The 20,816-nt window shown below is 55.8% G+C and overlaps 1 protein-coding gene across 1 annotated transcript in view; it reads left to right on the top strand.

Annotated features, from left to right (window-relative positions):
* Window positions 1-20,816, top strand: part of fpr1 (formyl peptide receptor 1) — an 88,303-nt gene that overhangs the window by 1,323 nt on the left and 66,164 nt on the right.

Raw genomic sequence — 20,816 nt, forward strand, 5'->3', positions numbered from 1 at the left:
CTGACCCTCCGACAGCGTGGCGCTCCCTCAGCACTGACTCTCCGACAGTGCCCGCTCCCTCAGCACTGACTCTCCGACAGTGCCCGCTCCCTCAGCACTGACCCTCCGACAGTGCCCGCTCCCTCAGCACTGACTCTCCGACAGTGCCTGCTCCCTCAGCACTGACCCTCCGACAGTGCCCACTCCCTCAGTGCTGACCCTCCGACAGTGCCCGCTCCCTCAGTATTGACCCTCTGACAGTGCCCACTCCCTCAGCAGTGACCCTCCAACAGTGCCCACTCCCTCAGCACTGACTCTCCGATAGTGCCCGCTCCCTCAGTACTGTCCCTCCGACGGTGCCCACTCCCTCAGCACTGACCCTCCCACAGTGCCCACTCCCTCAGTGCTGACCCTCCGACAGTGCCCGCTCCCTCAGTATTGACCCTCTGACAGTGCCCACTCCCTCAGCACTGACCCTCCGACAGTGCCCGCTCCCTCAGCACTGACCCTCCGACAGTGCCCGCTCCCTCAGCACTGACCCTCCGACAGTGCCCACTCCCTCAGCACTGACCCTCCGACATTGCCCGCTCCCTCAGCACTGACCCTCCAACAGTGCCCACTCCCTCAGCACTGACTCTCCGATAGTGCCCGTTCCCTCAGCACTGACCCTCCGATAGTGCCCGCTCCCTCAGCACTGACCCTCCGACAGTGCCCACTCCCTCAGCACTGACCCTCCGACAGTGCCCACTCCCTCAGCACTGACCCTCCGACATTGCCCGCTCACTCAGCACTGACCCTCCGACAGTGCCCGCTCCCTCAGCACTGACCCTCCGACAGTGCCCACTCCTTCAGCACTGACCCTCCAACATTGCCCGCTCCCTCAGCACTGACCCTCCGACAGTGCCCGCTCCCTCAGCACTGACCCTCCGATAGTGCCCGCTCCCTCAGCACTGACCCTCCAACATTGCCCGCTCCCTCAGCACTGACCCTCCGACAGTGCCCGCTCCCTCAGCACTGACCCTCCGACAGTGCCCGCTCCCTCAGCACTGACCCTCCGACAGTGCCCACTCCCTCAGCACTGACCCTCCGACATTGCCCGCTCCCTCAGCACTGACCCTCTGACAGCGCCCGCTCCCTCAGCACTGACCCTCCGACATTGCCCGCTCCCTCAGCGCTGACCCTCCGACAGTGCCTGCACCCTCAGCACTGACTCTCCGACAGTGCGGCGCTCCCTCAGCACTGACCCTCCAACAGTGCCCGCTCCCTCAGCACTGACCCTCCAACAGTGCGGTGCTCCCTCAGCACTGACCCTCCGACACCGCCCGCTCCTTCAGCACTGACCCTCCGACAGCGCCTGATCCCTCAGCACTGACCCTCCGACAGTGCGGCGGTCCCTCAGCACTGACCCTCCGACAGCACCCGCTCCCTCAGCACTGACCCTCCGACAGTGTGGCACTCCCTTAGCACTGACCCTCCGACAGTGCGGTCCTCCCTCAGCACTGACCCTCTGACAGCGCCCGCTCCCTCAGCACTGACCCTCAGACAGCGCCCGCTCCCTCAGCACTGACCCTCCGACAGTGCCTGCTCCCTCAGCACTGACCCTCTGACAGTGCCCGCTCCCTCAGCACTGACCGTCCAACAGTGCAGCGCTCCCTCAGCACTGACACTCCGACAGTGCGGCGCTCCCTCAGTACTGACCCTGTGACAGTGCCCACTCCCTGAGCACTGACCCTCCGACAGTGCGGCGCTCCCTCAGCACTGACCCTCTGACAGCGCCCGCTCCCTCAGCACTGACCCTCAGACAGCGCCCGCTCCCTCAGCACTGACCCTCCGACAGTGCCTGCTCCCTCAGCACTGACCCTCTGACAGTGCCCGCTCCCTCAGCACTGACCGTCCAACAGTGCAGCGCTCCCTCAGCACTGACACTCCGACAGTGCGGCGCTCCCTCAGTACTGACCCTGTGACAGTGCCCACTCCCTGAGCACTGACCCTCCGACAGTGCGGCGCTCCCTCAGCACTGAACCTCCGACAGTGTCTGCTCCCTCAGCACTGACCCTCCGACAGTGCAGCGCTCCCTTAGCACTGACCATCCAACAGTGCCCGCTCCCTCTGCTCTGACCCTCTGACAGTGTGGAGCTCCCTCAGCGCTGACCCTCTGACAGTGCCCGCTCCCTCTGCGCTGACCCTCCGACAGTGTGGAGCTCCCTCAGCGCTGACCCTCTGACAGTGTGGCGCTCCCTCAGCACTGACCCTCTGACAGTGCCCGCTCCCTTAGCACTGACACTTCGACAGTGCCCGCTCCCTCAGCGCTGACCGTCTGACAGTGTGGCGCTACTCGAAAAGTTGGGGAGAGATTAGAGAAACCCTGGAAAGGGGAATGTTTACAGTGTTGTACTGGAAAGTGCAGACATGATGCTTGAGGATCAATTGAACTGTTGTTGAAAAGTTTCTGGCACAGGAGTTTAATTTGGATAACGCAATGTTTTCCATGTTGCTCATACAAATAAGGGGAGCAGCTGTACAATTAATGGTCGGGCCCTGGGTGATGTTGTTGAACAGAGAGAACTCGGGGTTCAGGTCCATAATTGTTTGAAAGTTGCATCGCAGGTAGACAGGGTGTTTAAGAGACATTTAGTACGCCTCTGTTCATTGCTCAGGTCTTCGAGTAACGGAGTTAGGATTTCATGCTGACGTTGTTACAGGACATCGTTCTGCAATACTGTGTCCATTTCCGGTTTCCAAGTTATCGGAAGAACATTATTAAACTGAAGAGGGTTCAGAAAAGATGTACCAGGACGTAGCAGGGGCAGTGTGGACTTGTTGGGCTGAAGGGTCTGTTTCTACATTGTAGGGAACCTAATCTAATCATGTTACAGGGAACGGGTTATAAGGAGAGGCTGGATAGGCTGGGACTATCTACAAAATGCGCTGCAGAAATTCACTAAAGATCCTCAGGCCCATGACCTCTTCCATCTAGAAGGACAGGGGCAGCAGATACATGGCAACACCAGGCTGCTGCACGTTCCCCTCCACACCCCATCCTGACTTGGGAATATATCGCCGTTCCTTCAGTGTTGCTGGGTCAAAATCCTGGAAACTACTCCCTCAGGGACGTTGTGGGTCAAACCAAAGCATATGAACTGCAGCAGTTCAAGAAGGCAGCTCACCCCCACCTTCTCAAGGAGGGAATCTAGGGACTGGGCAAGAAATGCCGGACTCTGCCAGCAACACCCACATCTCATGAATGAGAAGAAAAAGAAACTGAGCACAGTATGTGTAGGGTAATGAAATGTGAGGCTGGATGAACACAGCAGGCCCAGCAGCATCTCAGGAGCACAAAAGCTGACGTTTCGGGCCTAGACCCTTCATCATCATCTTGGATTCTCCAGCATCTGCAGTTCCCATTATCACAGTATGTATAGGGATAATGTTATGGACATTTGCACAATAATGAGGGCTGTAGATAAGGAGAAAGTTAATGTTCTCTCCCCTTGGGTAGGTGAGTGAGTACTGTTAAGCTGAGAGGAGACTTACAAAAGGACATGAAGGGCAATGGTTTTACATGTGGCGAGTGGTTGGCATGTGGAACGAACTGCCAGAGGAAGTGGTGGATGTGGGTTCAGTTACAACATTTGAAAGACATTTGGCTCAGTACATGAACGGGAAAGGTTTGGAGGGTTATGGGCCAGGAACAGGCAGGTGGGGCTAGTTTAGTTTAGGAGCGTGGTCAGCATGGACTGGTTGGACTGAGAGGTCTGTTTCCATGGCAGCTATGACACGCACTCTGTTCCTTACGGCCTGATTTCCTTCCTTTTCTCTCCACATCCCTGCACCCTATTTCTATCCAAATACCCGCCCAATGGTCAGCATGGACAGGTCACACCAAAAGGTCCTGCTGTATGATTGATGGGCCGAATGGCGTCCTGCTGGGCCGTATTTTTTTACCATAGTCCATCTGATCCTGTGATTATTTTTCTACTGGTACTGGAAATGGCAACATTCTGGAAAGGCATGAGATTCTCAGGGGACTTGAAAGGGCTCTTTCCCTGGTTGGGAGAGCCTCGGGCTAGAGGGTGTGATCCCAAAATCAGGATTCGCACATTTCAGACGGAGACGAGGAGCAGTTCTTTCTCTCAGAGTGGAGCGAATCTGTGGAATTCTGGGCTGCGGAGGGTGGGTCACTGGGAATGTTTGAGATTGAGACAGACAGGTTTTCGACGAGTCAGGGAGAGTGGAATCGAGGGTGATCAGATCAGCCATGACCTCAATGAATGGCAGAGCAGATTCGATGGGCTGAATGGCCTGGCCTGTTTCTGGTGGCAACCAGACTGGGGCTGGGTCAAGCTTAGTATGGCTGGGATGGACGACCTTTGAACCTACTGTTGCACAGTGCCTGAAATTGACATGTGCCATGGCTCAGCGCTTGGGGTGGTGTGAGGCTCAACATTGTTTAGTTTTTTTGAATGAGTGGGGGATCTTGGGGAGCCTACAGCCAATCAGCACCCTTCCTTTCCTGCGTGGCCAGTACTTCAAGGATTTGCCCCTTAGTCCCAAATGAGAAGCAGCGGGAGTTGACAGAGGAGTGCACTGCAAAATCTAAAGGCCTCAAATCGGTTTTTGGATAAAGAAGGACGGTATATCTGTGCAAACGGGCTTTCTTTTCATAATCACGATGTGAGGGCGTCGCTGGCTAGCCGATCCCTAATTGTCCAGACTCGACCATATGGTTGTGGGTCTGGAGCCACAGGTAGGCCTGGTCAGTAAGGATGACAGTTTCCATCCCAAAAGGCCCTGAGTGAATCCAATAGGTTTTTCCAACAATCAACAATGGAATTATAGCTGCTGTGAGTGGCTCAGGGGCCGTCACTGCTGCCTCGTAGTACCAGGGACCCTGGTTCAATTCCCACCTCTGGTGACTGTGTGGAGTTCGCACATTCTCCTCGTGTCTGTGTGGGCTCCCTCCCACAGGCTAGAGATGTGTGGGTCAGTTGGAAGTTGTGCCCACAGTGTCCAGGCTAGATGGAGTCACCAATGGGAATTGCAGGGTTGGACGATTTTCAGGAGGGACTCCATTAGGCCTGCTGTAGGGATTTTATGATTGTAACTCCAGACTTCTAATGAATTCAAATTCCTCCATCTGCCAATGGCGGGATTTGACTCCAGGTCCCAGAAACATTATCTGGGTCTCTGGAATAACAGTGCAGTGACAATACCACTAGGCCATCGCCTCCTCTTAAGTATGTGCTTCATCTTCACACTTGGTCATGAGAGTCCTCCCAGACACAGTCAATGTTGGACATGTCTCAGGGCTTTATGTTTTGTGTCAAGGGCTCGGCAGTGATGAGCAAGATGCTATCACTTGAGAGACAACACCAGTGCAAAGTGTTCTGAGTAGTTCTGCAACTTTACTCATTCTATCATGGTGTTTCTTTAAAGGAGTTAGATACAGCTTTCAAGGCTAAAGGAGAATGGGGGAGAAAGTGGGATCAAGGACTAAGCTGGACGATCTGCCTTGATTATATTGAATGGTGAAGCAGTTTCGAAGGACCGAGTGGCCTACTCCTTCATTTCCTATGTTTGTGTGGCATGAGAATGCTGGGGCCCAGTATTTAATGCCCCATCCCTAGTTGCCCCTCAGAAGGTGGGGTTGACCTGCCTTCTTGAACCGCTGCAGTTCACCCACTGTGTTGACTCACAAAGCTTTTAGGGAGGGAATTCCAGGATTCTGATCCAGTGACACTGAAGGAACGGCGATATATTCCCAAGTCAGGATGGGGAGGGGAGGGGAACTTGCAGGGGGCTGGTGTTCCCATGTACCTGCTGCCCCTTGTCCTTCTGGATGGAAGTGGGTCGTGGGTTTGGAAGGTGCTGCCTGAGGATCTTTGGTGAATCTCTGCAGAGCATCTTGTAGATGGTACACACTGCTGCGACTGAGCGTCGGTGGGGGGAGGGAGTGGGATGTTTGTGGATGTGGGGCCAATCGAGCGGGGGCTGCTCTGTCCTGGATGGTGTCGAGCTTCTTGAGTGTTGTCGGGGCTGCCCCCATCCAGGGGCAAGTGGGGAGTATTCCATCCCCCTCCTGACTTGTACCTTGTCGATGGTGGGACAGGCTTTGGGGGGAGTCGGGAGGGGAGTTACTCGCTGCAGGATTCCCAGCCTCTGACCTGCTCTTGGAGTCACTGTTTATGTGATTAGTCCAGTTGAGTTTCTGGTCAGTGATAACCCCCCAAATATTGATCAATGTGAGAATCTCTGTCATAAATCCAATTGGCAATTCAGGAGAAATAAGGTATTGCATTGTTCCACTGCCTTTCACATCACCTCAAAGCTCCTCACTACTCAACAGAGTAATACAGCCAACCAGCCTCAGGGATTCTGGGGTGAAATTGTCTCTGCTCATCTCCTAAGTGATGTGTGAGAGATCTTTTACGGTCCTCAGCACTGACCCTCCCACAGTGCGGCGCTCCCTCAGCACTGACCCTCCGACAGTGAGGCACTACCTCAGCACTGACCCTCTGACAGTGCCCGCTCCCTCAGCACTGACACTCTGACAGTGCCCGCTCCCTCAGCACTGACCCTCCGACAGTGCCCACTCCCTCAGCACTGAACCTCCGACAGTGCCCACTCCCTCAGCACTGAACCTCCGACGGTGCGGCGCTCCCTCAGCACTGACCCTCCCACAGTGCGGCGCTCCCTCAGCACTGACCCTCCGACAGTGCCCGCTCCCTCAGCACTGACTCTCCGACAGTGCGGGGCCCCCTCAGCACTGAACCTCCGACAGTGCGGCGCTCCCTCAGCACTGACCCTCCGACAGTGCCCGCTCCCTCAGCACTGAACCTCGGATAGTGCGGCACTCACTCAGCACTGACCCTCCGACAGTGCCCGCTCCCTCACCACTGACCCTCCGACAGTGCGGCGCACCCTCAACGCTGACCCTCCAACAGTGCAGCGCTCCCTCAGCACTGACCCTCCAACAGTGAGGATTTCCCTCAGTACTGACTCTCCAACAGTGCCCACTCCCTCAGCACAGACGGTCCGACAGTGCCCGCTCCCTCAGCACTGACCCTCTGACAGTGCCCACTCCCTCAGCACTGACCCTCCGACATCATGGCGCTCCCTCAGCACTGACCCTCCGACATCACGGCGCTCCCTCAGCAATGACCCTGCGACAGTGTGGCACTTCCTCAGCACTGACCCTCTGACAGTGTGGCGCTCCCTCAGCACTGACCCTCTGACAGTGCCCACTCCCTCAGCACTGACCCTCTGACATCGCGGTGCTCTCTCAGCACTGACTGTCCGACAGTGTGATGCTCCCTCAGCACTGACCCTGCGACAGCGTAGCACTCCCTCAGCACTGACCCTCCGACAGTGCGGCGCTCCCTCAGCACTGACCCTCCAACAGTGCCCCGCTCCCTCACCACTGACCCTCCGACAGTGCGGCGCTCCCTCAACGCTGACCCTCCAACAGTGCAGCGCTCCCTCAGCACTGACCCTCCGACAGTGCCCACTCCCTCAGCACTGACCCTCTGACATCGCGGCACTCCCTCAGCACTGACCCTCTGACATCGCGGTGCTCTCTCAGCACTGACTGTCCGACAGTGCGATGCTCCCTCAGCACTGACCCTGCGACAGCGTAGCACTCCCTCAGCACTGACCCTCCAACAGTGTGGCGCTCCCTCAGCACTGACCCTCCGACAGTGCCCACTCCCTCAGCACTGACCCTCTGACATCGCGGCACTCCCTCAGCACTGACCCTCTGACATCGCGGTGCTCTCTCAGCACTGACTGTCCGACAGTGCGATGCTCCCTCAGCACTGACCCTGCGACAGCGTAGCACTCCCTCAGCACTGACCCTCCAACAGTGTGGCGCTCCCTCAGCACTGACCCTCCGACAGTGCCCACTCCCTCAGCACTGACCCTCCGACAATGCGGCGCTCCCTCAGCACTGACCCTCCAACAGTGTGGCGTTCCCTCAGCACTGACCCTCCGACAGTGCCCGCTCCCTCAGCACTGACCCTCCCACAGTGCCCACTCCCTCAGCACTGACCCTCCGACAGTGCGGTGCTCCCTCAGCACTGACCGTCCGACAGTGCCCGCTCCCTCAGCACTGACCCTCCCACAGTGCCCGCTCCCTCAGCACTGACCCTCCCACAGTGCCCACTCCCTCAGCACTGACCCTCCGACAGTGTGGCACTCCCTCAGCACTGACCCTCCGACAGCACGACGCTCCCTCAAGTGCTGACACTCTGACAATGAAGGAATGCGTCAAAATTCCACAGGCTCCCCATTCTCTGGAAGAAGACATTCCTCCTTATCTCATCACTAAATGGCCCACCCCATATCTTTAAACTCTGTCCCTCTGGTTCTGGACTCCCCAGTCATCGGTAACATCTCCCCTGCATTTACGCTGCCTCGCCCTTTTAGAATGCTCTCGGTTTCTCTGTGTTCATAAGTTATGCAAAAGCCTTCCAAAACCTGACGGAGATGTGGGTTGTTTGAGGCTGTGGTCAGAATGAAGAATACATGTTTTTTTCTCTCCCTCAGTCACCCTGTTTGAGTTCCCAGTTACCCACTGCACTGAATGTATAAGATTTTGTGGCTTCACCATCTTGTCTGTGATATATCTCTGGCCTGTACCCTCGTGCCTGCTTTGAAAGCTGATGAACGCAATAAATTGTCAAATAAGTCAAGATTCTCAGAGGACGCTGCTGAGTTATCAGGCCAAATGCAGTCTGTCAGTGGAAAGAGATAGAGAGCGACAATGACATGGGTTTCTGGAAGGTTCCTGACTGACCGAGGTCTGAGGAATTTCTGGGTGGACAGGGAGAGAGAGAGAGAAGGGTTAGGCCTGGCTGGGTGACAGAGGAAGAAGGCCATCTCTCCCTCTCCCTCTTGATCGCTGTCTCTCTCTGAACCTCAGCATTTCTCTCCCTTGCTGTCTCTCTCTTTCTCCCTCCCTCTCCCTCTCTCTCGCGCGCGCTGTCTCTCTCTCTCTCTCTCTCTCTCTCTAAACCTCACCATTTCTCTCCCTCGCTGTCTTTCTCTCTCTCTCTCCCTCGCTGTCTGTCGGTCTCTCTCTCTCTCTCTCTCTCCCCCTCGCTGTCTGTCGGTCTCTTTGTCTCTCTCCCTCACCGTCTGTCAGTCTGTCTTTCTCTCTCTCTCTCTCTCTCTCTCTCTTTTTCCCCCTTGCTGTCTGTCTGAATCTCTCCCTAACTCCCTCTCTCTCCCTCTCTCTCGCCCCAGTCCTTCCTCCTATTTTTATGAGGTTGGCTTCCCAGTAGAGGCATGTAGGGAATTAAAATACACAGCCCACCGCCCTCCCCAACCTGGGGGAATTTTTAATTGCTATTTCTGGGGCCACATTACCCACCGGATCATATTCAGGTTCCCTGTGCCTGGAAACGCAGTTCACTCTTATTGGTTCACACAGTCAACCTGGGGGAGGGTTGGCAGGGTCGGGGTAGCTGTTGTAGGGAAGAAGGGGGTGAAGTGAAAGTGGAATTCATGTCCATGTATCCTTTCATAAAGGATTTGGCTTGGAGTTGGTTCGCAGAGGGCTGGACGCTGAGAGTGTATGTTTGTGTGTGTGTGTGTGTGTGTGAATGTGTGTGTGTGTGTGTGTGTGTCTGTGAGTGTCTGTGAGTGTCTGTGTGTGGTGTGTATGTGTGTGTCTGTGTGTGTGTATAAGTGTGTGTGTGCATGTGTCTTTGTGCGTGTGTGTGTGTGTGTCTGTGTGTGTATAAGTGTGTGTGTGTGTGTGTGTGTGTCTGTGTGTGTGTGTGTGTATCTGTGTGCATGTGTGTGTATAAGAGTGTGTGTGTGTCTGTGTGTGAGAGCGAGAGAGTGTGTGTGTCAGAGCAAGAGAGGGAGAGAGTGAGTGTGTGTGTGAGAGTGAGTATGTGCGAGTGTGTGAGTGAGAGACAGTGAGTGTGAGTGTGTGAGAGAGTGAGTATGTGTGTGAGAGAGTGTGTGTGTGTGAGAGAGAGAGTGTGTGTGTGTGTGTGAGAGAGAGAGTGTGTGTGTGTGTGTGAGAGAGGGAGTGAGTGTGTGTGTGAGAGAGTGAGTGTGTGTGTGAGAGAGTGAGTGTGTGTGTGTGAGAGTGGGTATGTGTGTGTGAGAGGGAGTGAGTATGTGTGTGGGAGAGAGTGAGTGTGTGTGAGAGTGGGTGTCTGTGTGTGAGAGGGAGTGAGTTTGTGTGTGAGAAAGTGGGTATGAGTGTGTGAGAGAGTGGGTGTGAGTGTGAGTGTGTGAGTGAGTGTGTGAGAGAGAGTGTGAGTGTGTGAGAGAGTGAGTACGTATGTGAGAGAGAGTAGGTGTGAGTGTGAGAGAGAGTGGGTGTGAGTGTGTGTGAGAGAGAGTGGGTGTGAGTGAGTGGGTGTGAGTGTGTGAGAGATTGAGTGTGAGTGTGAGAGAGTGGGTGTGAGTGTGTGAGGGAGTGAGTGTGTGTGTCAGAGAGTGAGTGTGTGTGTGAGGGAGTGAGTATGTGTGTGAGAGAGAGAGTGAGTGCGTGTGTGAGAGAGTGGATATGAGTGTGTTAGGGAGTGAGTGAGTGTGTGTGTGAGAGAGAGTGAGTGTGTGTAGGAGAGAGAGTGAGTGTGTGAGAGAGTGGGTGTGAGTGTGAGAGAGAGTGGGTGTGAGTGTGTGAGAGAGTGGGTGTAAGTGTGTGAGAGACAGTGAGTGGGTGTGTGGGTGAGAGGGTTAGTGTGTGTGTGAGAGAGTGGGTGTGAGTGTGTGAGGGAGTGAGTGTGTGTATGAGAGAGAGAGAGTGTGAGTGTGTGAGGGAGTGTGTGTGTGGGAGAGTGAGTGTGAGTGTGTGAGAATGTGAGTGTGTGAGTGAGAGAGTGAGTATGTGAGTGAGAGAGTGAGTGTGTGTGTGAGAGAGTGTGTGAGGGAGTGAGTGTGTGTGAGAGTGAGAGTGAGTGTGTGTGTGGGAGAGAGAGTGAGTGTGTGTGTGAGACAGTGAGTGTGAGTGTGTGAGAGAGTGGGTGTGAGTGTGTGAGGGAGTAGGTGTGAGAGAGTGAGTGTGAGTGTGTGAGAGAGTGAGTGTGTGTGTGTGAGAGTGTGTGAGGGAGTGAGTGTGTGTATGAGAGAGAGAGTGAGTGTGTGTGTGTGAGAGAGTGAGTGTGTGTGTGTGAGAGAGTGAGTGTGTGTGTGAGTGTGTGAGGGAGTGAGTGTGTGTGAGAGTGAGTGTGTGTGTGGGAGAGAGAGTGAGTGTGTGTGTGAGACAGTGAGTGTGAGTGTGTGAGAGAGTGGGTGTGAGTGTGTGAGGGAGTGAGTGTGTGTGAGAGTGAGTGTGAGTGTGTGAGAGAGTGGGTGTGAGTGTGTGAGGGAGTAGGTGTGAGAGATTGAGTGTGAGTGTGTGAGAGAGTGAGTGTGTGTGTGAGAGAGTGTGTGAGGGAGTGAGTGTGTGTATGAGAGAGAGAGTGAGTGTGTGTGTGAGAGAGTGAGTGTGTGTGTGAGAGAGTGTGTGAGGGAGTGAGTGTGTGTATGAGAGAGAGAGTGAGTGTGTGTGTGAGAGATTGAGTGTGTGTGTGAGAGATTGAGTGTGTGTGTGAGAGAGTGAGTGTGTGTGTGAGAGAGTGTGTGAGGGAGTGAGTGTGTGTGTGAGAGAGAGAGTGAGTGTGTGTGTGTGAGAGAGTGTGTGTGTGTGAGAGAGTGTGTGAGAGAGTGAGTGTGTGTGTGTGAGAGAGTGAGTGTGTGTGTGAGAGAGTGTGTGAGGGAGTGAGTGTGTGTGAGAGTGAGTGTGTGTGTGTGAGAGAGTGAGTGTGTGTGTGAGAGAGTGTGTGAGGGAGTGAGTGTGTGTGAGAGTGAGTGTGTGTGTGAGAGAATGTGTGAGGGAGTGAGTGTGTGTGAGAGTGAGTGTGTGTGTGGAGAGAGAGTGAGTGTGAGTGTGTGAGAGAGTGGGTGTGATTGTGTGAGAGAGTAGGTGTGAAAGAGTGAGTGTGCAGGTGGAGTGGGAGAGCTGGGTCAGGGTCTGAAGCAGCAAAGCCATTCGAACACTCCCTTGGATGAGGCCAGTGGTCTGCTGTCTCTGCAGCCCATGAAACTGCCGCAGACAGCGTCACCAACCCTTCGGCCCATCATTTCCCTGCTGGTCATCACACCCTGATCAAACCGAGTGCTGTTTCTGAGCACTTGGCCTGACCCCTCCACTCTCTGACGATGCTACTAATGATCAACTCAATCATCTCACACACCCTCAGTATTAACCCTCCCCGATCTCTCCTGTCTTTCACTCACACGCAGGTGGAGAGACTGGCCTGTGGAACAAACGCAGCCCGGCCAGGACTCTCAACACAAACTCATATCTCAGAGGGAGAAAGAGAGAGGCTCACCATCCACCCTCTGACACATTCCCTTCCTCCTCTCTATCCCCCCAATCCCAACCTCTCTGCCTCCGTCTCTGTTTATCCCCCTCTTTCTTTCGCTGCCTACTTCTCTCTTCTCACGCTCACTCACTCAACACCTTCTCTCCCTCTGTCTCTATTCCCTTCCTCCTCTCTTGCTCTCCCTCTCACCACTCCCTCTCCCTCTCTCCTCAACACTCTCTTCAGCCAAACTTTCTCCTCCTCTCTCTCCCTCCCTCCCCCTCTCTCGCTACTTCAGTTTTTCTCTCTCTCTCTCTTTTATTTCAGAGAAAGCTTTGGCTAAGATTCAACATTCACCAATTGGCTACATTCAGTTTGACGTGAACAGAGATTCCAGCACAGGCCACAGGCCCTATAACCTTTCCTTATCCCTGTACCCTCCCCCAGCATCTACACCCCACCCTATCCCTGTACCCTCCCCCAGCACCTACACCCCACCCTATCCCTGTACCCTCCCCCAGCATCTACACCCCACCCTATCCCTGTACCCTCCCCCAGCATCTACACCCCACCCTATCCCTGTACCCTCCCCCAGCATCAACACCCCACCCTATCCCTGTAACCTCCCCCAGCATCTACACCCCACCCTATCCCTGTACCCTCCCCTAGCATCTACACCCCAACCTATCCCTATACCCTCCCCCAGCATCTACACCCCACCCTATCCCTGTAACCTCCCCCAGCATTTACAGCCCACCCTATCACAGTAACCCCCTCCAGCCCCTACACCCACTCCCTATCTCTGTAACCCCCTCTAGCCCCTACACCCCCTCCCTATCTCTGTAACCCCCTCCAGCCCCTACTCCCCCTCCCTATCTCTGTAACCCCCTCCAGCCCCGGCACCCCCTCCCTATCTCTGTAACCCCCTCCAGCCCCTACTCCCCCTCACTATCTCTGTAACCCCCTCCAGCCCCTGCACCCCCTCCCTATCTCTGTAACCCCCTCCTGCCCCTACACCCCCTCCCTACCTCTGTAACCCCCCCAGCCCCTACACCCCCTCCCTATCTCAGTAACCCCCTCCAGCCCCTAAACCCCCTCCCTATCTCTGTAACCCCCTCCAGCCCCTACAACCCCTCCCTATCTCTGTAACCCCCTCCAGCCTCTACACCCCCTCCCTATCTCTTTAACCCCCCCAGCCCCTACACCCCCTCCCTATCTCTGTAACCCCCCCAGCCCCTACACCCCCTCCCTATCTCTGTAACCTCCTCCAGCCCCTACACCCCCTCCCTATCCCTGTAACCCCCCCAGCCCCTACACCTCCTCCCTATCTCTGTAACCCCCCCAGCCCCTACACCGCCTCCCTATCTCTGTAACCCCCTTCAGCCCCTACACCCCCTCCCTATCTCTGTAACCCCCTCCAGCCCCTGCACCCCCTACACCCCCTCCCTATCTCTGTAACATCCTCCAGCCCCTACACCCTCTCCCTATCTCTGTAATACCCTCCAGCCCCTACACCCCCTCCCTATCTCTGTAACCCCCTCCAGCCCCTACACCCCCTCCCTATCTCTGTAACCCCCTCCAGCCCCTACACCCCCTACACCCCCTCCCTATCTCTGTAACCTCCTCCAGCCCCTACACCCCCTCCCTATCTCTGTAACCTCCTCCAGACCCTACACCCCCTACACCCCCTCCCTATCTCTGTAACCCCCTCCAGCCCCTACACCCCCTCCCTATCTCTGTAACCCCCTCCAGCCCCTACGCCCCCTCCCTATCTCTGTAACCCCCTCCAGCCCCTACGCCCCCTCCCTATCTCTGTAACCCCCTCCAGCCCCTACGCCCCCTCCCTATCTCTGTAACCCCCTCCAACCCCTACTCCCCCTCCCTATCTCTGTAACCCCCTCCAGCCCCTGCACCCCCTCCCTATCTCTGTAACCCCCTCCTGCCCCTACACCCCCTCCCTACCTCTGTAACCCCCCCAGCCCCTACACCCCCTCCCGATCTCTGGAACCCCCTCCAGCCCTACACCCCTCCCTATCTCTGTAACCAACTCCAGCCCCTACGCCCCCTCCCTATCTCTGTAACCCCCTCCAGCCCCTACGCCCCCTCCCTATCTCTGTAACCCCCTCCAGCCCCTACGCCCCCTCCCTATCTCTGTAACCCCCTCCAGCCCCTACGCCCCCTCCCTATCTCTGTAACCCCCTCCAGCACCTACTCCCCCTCCCTACCTCTGTAACCCCCCCAGCCCCTACACCCCCTCCCTATCTCTGTAACCCCCTCCAGCCCCTAAACCCCCTCCCTATCTCTGTAACCCCCCCAGCCCCTACACCCCCTCCCTATCTCTGTAACCCCCTCCAGCCCCTACACCCCCTCCCTATCTCTGTAACCCCCTCCAGCCCCTACAGCCCCTCCCTATCTCTGTAACCCCCTCCAGCCCCTACACCCCCTCCCTATCTCTTTAACCCCCCCAGCCCCTACACCCCCTCCCTATCTCTGTAACCCCCCCAGCCCCTACACCCCCTCCCTATCTGTGTAACCCCACCAGCCCCTACACTCCCTCCCTATCTCTGTAACCCCCTTCAGCCCCTACATCCCCTCCCTATCTCTGTAACCCCTTCCAGCCCCTGCACCCCCTACACCCCCTCCCTATCTCTGTAACCTCCTCCAGCCCCTACACCCTCTCCCTATCTCTGTAATACCCTCCAGCCCCTACACCCCTCCCTATCTCTGTAACCCCCTCCAGCCCCTACACCCCCTACACCGCCTACACCCCCTCCCTATCTCTGTAACCTCCTCCAGCCCCTACACCCCCTCCCTATCTCTGTAACCTCCTCCAGCCCCTACACCCCCTACACCCCCTCCCAATCTCTGTAACCCCCTCCAGCCCCTACACCCCCTCCCTATCTCTGTAACCCCCTCCAGCCCCTACACCCCCTCACTATCTCTGTAACCGCTCCAGCCCCTACACGCCCTCCCTATCTCTGTAACCTCCTCCAGCCCCTACACCCCCTCCCGATCTCTGGAACCCCCTCCAGCCCCTACACCCCTCCCTATCTCTGTAACCCCCCCCCAGCCCCTACACCCCTCCCTATCTCTGTAACCCCCTCCAGCCCCTACTCCGCCTCCCTATCTCTGTCACCCCCTCCAGCCCCTACACCCCCTCCCTATCTCTGTAACCCCCTCCAGCCCCTGCACCCCCCCTCCCTATCTCTGTAACCCCCTCCTGCCCCTACACCCCCTCCCTACCTCTGTAACCCCCCCAGCCCCTACACCCCCTCCCTATCTCTGTAACCCCCTCTAGCCCCTAAACCCCCTCCCTATCTCTGTAACCCCCTCCAGCCCCTACACCCCCTCCCTATCTCTGTAACCTCCTCCAGCCCCGAAACCCCCTCCCTATCTCTGTAACCCCCTCCAGCCCCTACACCACCTCCCTATCTCTGTAACCTCCTCCAGCCCCTACACCCCCTCCCTATCTCTGTAACCTCCTCCAGCCCCTACACCCCCTCCACCCCCTCCCTATCTCTGTAACCCCCTCCAGCCCCTGCACCCCCTCCCTATCTCTGTAACCCCCTCCAGCCCCTACACCCCTCCCTATCTCTGTAACCCCCCCCAGCCCCTACACCCCTCCCTATCTCTGTAACCCCCTCCAGCCCCTACACCCCCTCACTATCTCTGTAACCGCCTCCAGCCCCTACACGCCCTCCCTATCTCTGTAACCTCCTCCAGCCCCTACACCCTCTCCCGATCTCTGGAACCCCCTCCAGCCCCTACACCTCTCCCTATCTCTGTAACCCCCCCCCAGCCCCTACACCCCTCCCTATCTCTGTAACCCCCTCCAGCCCCTACACCCTCTCCCTATCTCTGTCACCCCCTCCAGTCCCTACACCCCCTCCCTATCTCTGTAACCCCCTCCAGCCCCTGCACCCCCTCCCTATCTCTGTAACCCCCTCCTGCCCCTACACCCCCTCCCTACATCTGTAACCCCCCCAGCCCCACACCCCCTCCCCATCTCTGTAACCCCCTCCAGCCCCTAAACCCCCTCCCTATCTCTGTAACCCCCTCCAGCCCCTACACCCCCTCCCTATCTCTGTAACCCCCTCCAGCCCCTACCCCCCTCCCTATCCCTGTAACCTCCTCCAGCCCCTACACCCCCTCCCTATCCCTGTAACCTCCTCCAGCCCCTACACCCCCTCCCTATCCCTGTAACCTCCTCCAGCCCCTACACCCCCTCCCTGTCTCTGTCACCCCCTCCAGCCCCTCCCTATCTCTGTAACCCCCTCCAGCCCCGACACCCCCTACACCCCCTCCCTATCGCTGTAACTCCCTCCAGCCCCTACACCCCCTCCCTATCTCTGTAACCCCCTCCAGCCCCTACACCCCCTCCCTATCTCTGTAACCCCCTCCAGCCCCTACACCCCCTCCCTATCCCTGTAACCCCCTCCAGCCCCTACACCCCCTCCCTATCTCTGTAACCCCCCCAGCCCCTACACCCCCTCCCTATCTCTGTAACCTCCTCCAGCCCCTACCCCCCTCCCTATCCCTGTAACCTCCTCCAGCCCCTACACCCCCTCCCTATCCCTGTAACCTCCTCCAGCCCCTACACCCCCTCCCTATCTCTGTCACCCCCTCCAGCCCCTCCCTATCTCTGTAACCCCCTCCAGCCCCGACACCCCCTACACCCCCTCCCTATCTCTGTAACCCCCCCAGCCCCTACACCCCCTCCCTATCTCTGTAACCCCCCCAGCCCCTACACCCCCTCCCTATCTCTGTAACCTCCTCCAGCCCCTACCCCCCTCCCTATCCCTGTAACCTCCTCCAGCCCCTACACCCCCTCCCTATCCCTGTAACCTCCTCCAGCCCCTACACCCCCTCCCTATCTCTGTCACCCCCTCCAGCCCCTCCCTATCTCTGTAACCCCCTCCAGCCCCGACACCCCCTACACCCCCTCCCTATCTCTGTAACCCCCTCCAGCCCCTACACCCCCTCCCTATCTCTGTAACCCCCTCCAGCCCCTACACCCCCCTCCCTATCTCTGTAACCCCCTCCAGCCCCTACACCCCCTCCCTATCTCTGTAACCCCCCCAGCCCCAACACCCCCTCCCTATCTCTGTATCCTCCTCCAGCCCCTACACCCCCTCCCTGTCTCTGTAACCCCCCCCAGCCCCTACACCCCTCCGGGAGTGTTCTCTGTCTCTCTCTCTTTGCCAGGGGTCGACTTGAAGAACAATTTTAATGATTAGAAGGAGTTAAAGTCCTGCCAGCATTGGTGATCTTTCTGTCTCTCATTCCTTCCCAGTCTTAGAAACAGTGCAGTCATCAGAGTAAAAGCTTTAATTTCATTTATTGGATCATGGCTTACTGGGAGTGATTAAAACCATGTAATCTAATTGAGGGATAGCGATGATTTACACAGAGATCAAAAATATTCAGGTGTGAGTTTCAGACTGGAATCTAATCAAGGAGTTCGAGGTGTAGATACAGATACACAAGAGTGAGTTACAGACTGATGTCTAATCAAAGGATTCTGGGGTAGTTTGTGGATAGAATAACAGATACCCAGTCATAGATTACAGACTGGAATCTAATCAAACCCTTTTGGGGTAATTTATACACAGTATAACAGATCGTCCAACTCTGCATCACCCCTGCAGTACTCACCCTCAGACAGCACAGTGTTCCCTCAGCACTGACCCTCCGACAGTGCCCGCTCCCTCAGCACTGACCCTCTGACAGTGCCCACTCCCTCAGCACTGACCCTCTGACAGTGCCCACTCCCTCAGCACTGACCCTCCGACAGTCCCCGCTCCCTCAGCACTGACCCTCCGACAGTGCGGCGCTCCCTCAGCACTGACCCTCCGACAGTGCGGCGCTCCCTCAGCACTGACCCTCCGACAGTGCGGCGCTCCCTCAGCACTGACCCTCCGACAGTGCGGCGCTCCCTCAGCACTGACCCTCCGACAGTGCGGCGCTCCCTCAGCACTGACCTTCCGACAGTGCGGCACTCCCTCAGCACTGACCCTCCGACAGTGCCCACTCCCTCAGCACTGACCCTCCGACAGTGCCCACTCCCTCAGCACTGACCCTCCGACAGTGCCTGCTCCCTCAGCACTGACCCTCCAACAGTGCCCAGTCCCTCAGCACTGACTCTCCGACAGTGCGACCCTCTGACTGGACCCTGATCCGTCAGCGATGGAAGTTAACCCATCCAGTGCCCGTCCCATGTATTGTGTACACCCACAGAATCCAGTCGCCAAGGTTTGGGAAATGGAACTGCGCGTGAATTTGTCTATGGAATGCAGATGTTTTGAACTGAAAGTGATCATGCCCCTCGAGGGGCTGAATGGCCTCCTCTCACTCTGTGTAACAGGCTCGAGGCGGGGACTGAATGGCACATTGCTACTTCTGAATAACAGGCTGAAGGTTTTGTGAACTGCCTGACATTCATTTGGTCAGTTACTATTGGAGGACATTCTCTCGATTTCATCACTGTGTGTCATAACATATGATCTGAGATCTCAGAGTCCGTCTTATGCAGGGAACACCAGATGCATGATGCCCTCCTGCATCCATGTAGCTCTGTTGCAAAGTCACAGCTTCATGTCAGTCAGGACCCTTGTGAAAATCCTATGTAATGCAGCAGTTCAAGAATGCAGCTCATTGCTACCTGCTCAAGGGGCAACTAGGGATGGGGCAATAAATGCTGGTCCCAGCCATCCACGTGAATGATGAAGAAAAACATATAGGGGCATAGAGTACAAGAGCAGGCGTTAAAGTCGTACAAGATACTCGTTCGAGTCCAGCTGGAGTATTGTGTCCAGTTGTGGGTGCCTCATCGCAGGAAAACGCTTTGGAGAGTGCAGGAGGGACTTAATCTGACAGTTTCAGGGATGAGAAAATTCTGCAATGAGGATAGGTTGAAGAAGCTGGGGACCGTTCTCCTTGGAGATAAGGAGGGAGGTTCATCGGAGGTTTTCAAAATCATGAGGGGGTGCTCCATAGAGTCGACAGGGAGAAGTTGTTCCCACTCGTAAAAGGAACACAGGAACGAGAGAGGGTCGTGGGTTTGAAGTGATGTGCAAATAGAGTGAGGAGGAAACAGCTATGTTCACTCAGTGAATGGTTATACACTGCCTGGAAATGTGAGGAGGGGGGGCAGGTTCAACTGGGGCATCAGAGAGGGATATTGGATAGGCGTTTGGATAGAAATAGGTGCGGGGTGAGGGAAAGTAAAGGAAATCGGGCCCTCAGTGACAGAACTGGGGTCAGAGATTCGCACAGCATGGAAACAGAGACTTTGGACCAATCACTCCACATCGATCATGTTCCTAAACTAAACTGGTCCCACCTGCCTGCTCCTGGCCCATCTCTCTCCAAACTTTTCCTATTCATGGACTTATCCAAATGTCTTTTAAATGTTGTAACTGAATGTGAATCCACCACTTCCTCGGGCAGTCCGTTCCACACACGAACCACTCTGTGTAAAATAAAAGTTGCCCCTCATTGTCCTTTTTAAAGTTTTCTACGCTCTCCTTAAAAATATTTGTAAGTTTTGAATGCCCCCCCCCTAGCGAAAAAGAGCTTTGACACTCACGTTGTGTGAGGCTCTCTTGATTTTATAAAGCTCTGTCAGGTCAGCCCTCAACCTCCTGTGCTCCAGTGAAAAATGTCCCAGCCTATCCTTATAACTCAATGCTAGCTACTTTTTGGTCAATCTTTTCTAAGCCCTCTCCAGTTTAATAATATCTTTCCCGTCACAGAACCCTAGGAGAGGCCTCACCGCCATTCTCAACATGACGTCCCAACTCCTATACTCAAATATCCGAGCAATGAAGGTAAGCGTGCTAAACGCCTCCTTAGCCACCCTGTCTACAGGTGTTGCAAATTTTGAGGAATTATATAGCTGAACCCCTCTGCCTCTCTGTTCTACCATTAATTGTATGAGTCCTGTCCTTGTTCACTTTACCAAAATACAGTACTTCACATTTATCCAAGTTAAACTCTATCTGCCTCTCTTTAGCTCATTGACCCAGTTTGCAAAGATCTCTTTGTAATCTTAGATAACCTTCTTCGCTGTCTACGAGAGAGGGCACAATGGACCAAATAGGCCCCATCCACACTTAACAATTCTCTGACCTGGTGAATTGTTCTCCATCATATCTGCTGACATATGTCATGAGGAATAACAGGGAAATTACCGCATCAGGTCAAAGATCCTGTCAGAGGTAAACCCTAAATCATGAGGGGCTGAATGGCCTTCTCCTGTTCCTGTGTAACAGACTCAAGGAAGGGGATGAATGGCTTCTTGCTCCTGTGTAACAGACTCAAGGAAGGGGCTGAATGGCCTCTTATTCCTGTCTCACAGGCATAAGGAGGGTGGCTGAATGGCCTCCTCCTGCTCCTGTGTAACTGACAAGAGGAAGGGGCTGAATAGCCTCCTGCTCCTGTGTAACAGGCTTGAAGAAGCAGCTGAATGGCCTCCTCCTGTTCCTGTGTACAGGCTTGAAGAGGGGGCTGAATGGCCTTCTCCTGCTA

This window comes from Stegostoma tigrinum, chromosome 41, assembly GCF_030684315.1.
Source record: "Stegostoma tigrinum isolate sSteTig4 chromosome 41, sSteTig4.hap1, whole genome shotgun sequence".
NCBI classification, from domain to species: Eukaryota; Metazoa; Chordata; class Chondrichthyes; order Orectolobiformes; family Stegostomatidae; genus Stegostoma; species Stegostoma tigrinum.